Genomic DNA, 2,761 nt, shown 5'->3' on the forward strand with positions numbered 1-2,761 from the left:
CCTCCTGCTGATCCGTGATCCGGTCATTACGCGGTCGGTCGTTACGTAATGACCATTTGCATATTACATCTTTATTATATAGGATAGATTGCCTTTTGACACTTGCACAAACTTGAAATCTGGCTTGTCTTCTACCAGCAGCAGAGATTACTAGTGACATATGTACAAAATCAGGATGGTATGGAGAGATACTTGGAAAAGTCTGGGCAACACTTTAAGACATGGAGTTTGTTCACCTCAGCAAAGAACTGACCCAAGGACATGGTCTCATTTCTGACACGGCTGAAGGGTACGGGACCAGTGAAGAGTAGGGATAGGGTACCAGAAAGAACCTTTAATAAGTCTTGCTTTCCAAAAATAACTTGTCCAGTGAAATAGTGAATGCATCCCTGGTCTCTGGAAATGGGAGAACAGGGAGAGCCTGTCCTGGAGCTACAGAAAGAATGCTGGTGTTCCTGAGCTCGATGACATGGCCAAGGCATTCAGCTCATGTTTTGGAATGACTCGAATATACCAAGGAGCCAGAGTCTAAGAGGAACCAAGTTGCATCTGATTAGCCATCTTGCCACACCCAACCTGTTAGCAGGCACTGGATTTGCATATCTCACTTACCCACCCTTAGGACACGTTTCCTAAAAACTCAGGCCCTGAAATCTAATAAACCAAACTCTTGTTCCTTTTTAAAGTAAAGGTTGAAAATATCAACATCCCAATAAGATCAAAGCAACCTTCAACCCAACTTATGGGTTTAAAAAAGGAACACAAAACAAAACAAACAAGTAAAACCGCCACCGTATTAGAATTACAAATGTAGTGGAACTGAAAAGACTTCCAAAATCATCTGGTTCACTAACCTCAGACACTGGGCTGCTGTAAATAAGAATTCTCAATGTGGTTGTGTTTGTTTTTTGTTTGTTTGTTTTTGGAAGGCTAGTACAAGAACTAGGAAGAGGGGGATGATAGGTACAGGATGTTATCTAGTCAATGCTCAATAAATATATATTGAGAATGTAAAAATGTCCTTTCACATTAATTTCAATCGAGCTCCAAACTTCCACTTTATTAAAAGTTGCTGGGTTCTAAGGAGAGCTCATTGTTTTAAAGAAAACAACAAGTATGAGAAAAATACAGAATAATAAGACAATAGAAGTAGAGCCCTTGCTGGTTTGGCTCCGTGGATAGAGCATTGGCCAGTGGACTGAAGGGCCTCAGGTTCGATTCCGGTCAAGGGCATGTACCTCAGTTGCAGGCCAGATCCCTGGCCCTGGTCAGGGCGTGTGTGGGAGGCAACCAATCGATGTGTCTCTCACATCGATGTTTCTCTCTGTCTCTCCCCTTCCCTTCTACTCTAACAACCAATGAAAAAATATCCTCGGGAGAGGATTGATTAACCAAAAAAAGAAAAAGAAAAAGAAAAAGAAAGAGGGAAGCCAGGCCCTCCACTTGGAGAGCCCCAGCATGAAAGACTTGCTCCTTTAAAGTGAACATCCAGCTCCACAGCTGCGCTCAGATCAATTCATGCTCATTTAGGATTCCTTTAGCAGGATGATCGTTCGTTCAGGCTCTCCTTGCTCTGATCCAAACCCTGGGCTAGGCAATAGGTTCCCAGAAATGAGTGACTCTTGGAGTCTTCATTTCCAGCTGCAGAGGCAGGCCTCAGAACCATTCAAAGACACAGAATTTGCATAAGGGCTTAACGGGAAGCATGTGTACAATATGACATGGCTTTACAGAGCTACACAGAGAAGATTCCACTAAGATGAGGCACTGTGCTCCTTGACAGGGCACCCCAGACATGCCTGGGTCCCTGGAAGACAAGGGCCCCAGCCTTTGTAACATCAAGTTTTTCTACTCATTTCTCAGAATAGCCCCATTTTGTAAATCCTTGATTAGGAAGCTAAAAAAGTGCAGTTGCCAGATATGTCTAGCAGGCCATATATGTAAAAACACCTTTTCCAAATCAGGAAACACCAGAGGCAGAAGAGACCTATATAAAGCTAGTCAAGCTGTTTTTCTGAATCTATGTTTTTTTAAAGAAAATGTCAGTTTTTCCAATGAAAGCTCTACAGAGGTGTCTTATTATGAAGAAAGAAAAAAACCCCTAAGTCCAGTCTTTGAGTTGAAGTGACTAGTCTCTGCTTTGAGGGCAATCTAACCTGCAACCCCTATGTCCCAGCCAGTCAGGGGTTCGAGCACATCTCCTCCAGCAGTTCTTTAAGAATCAAAATAATAATATGGCTCTAACACAAACTTAGCAAACTTGCTGAGTCAGAAGCAAAGCAGTTCCCCTGCAGACAGGTCCCATCCTGACCACTGGCAGCTCAACAGCCCCCAGCAGGTGGGAAGAAGCCAGCACAGAGATGCACCCTGGGCAGGTGAGCAATTCTCTAACATGTTTCAATACTGTAATTTTTCCTGGGTAGGAATCCAAAGATTCTAGTCTCTAACTTCAGCAACTACATTTCATAACAGCATGGCTCACTCGGTCAGACACACTTTATTTTAAACTAGAGGCCCGGTGCATGAAATCCATACACGGGTAGGGTCGCTAGGCCTGGCCGGTGATCAAGGCCGATCGGGGCCTCCCTCCCCCGGCTGCTGGATGCTGGCCGGGCGGGGCCTTCCTTCATTCTGTGCCACCCCTTGGTGGTCAGCGCACGTCATAGCGAGCGATCAGTCTCCTGGTCGACCTCTAGTGGGGACAATCTGCATATTAGATTTTTATATAGATAGATAGATAGATAGATAGGTGACGCCACTG

The sequence above is a fragment of the Myotis lucifugus genome, unplaced genomic scaffold (genome assembly GCF_000147115.1).
Source record: "Myotis lucifugus unplaced genomic scaffold, Myoluc2.0 scaffold_180, whole genome shotgun sequence".
Classification (NCBI taxonomy): domain Eukaryota; kingdom Metazoa; phylum Chordata; class Mammalia; order Chiroptera; family Vespertilionidae; genus Myotis; species Myotis lucifugus.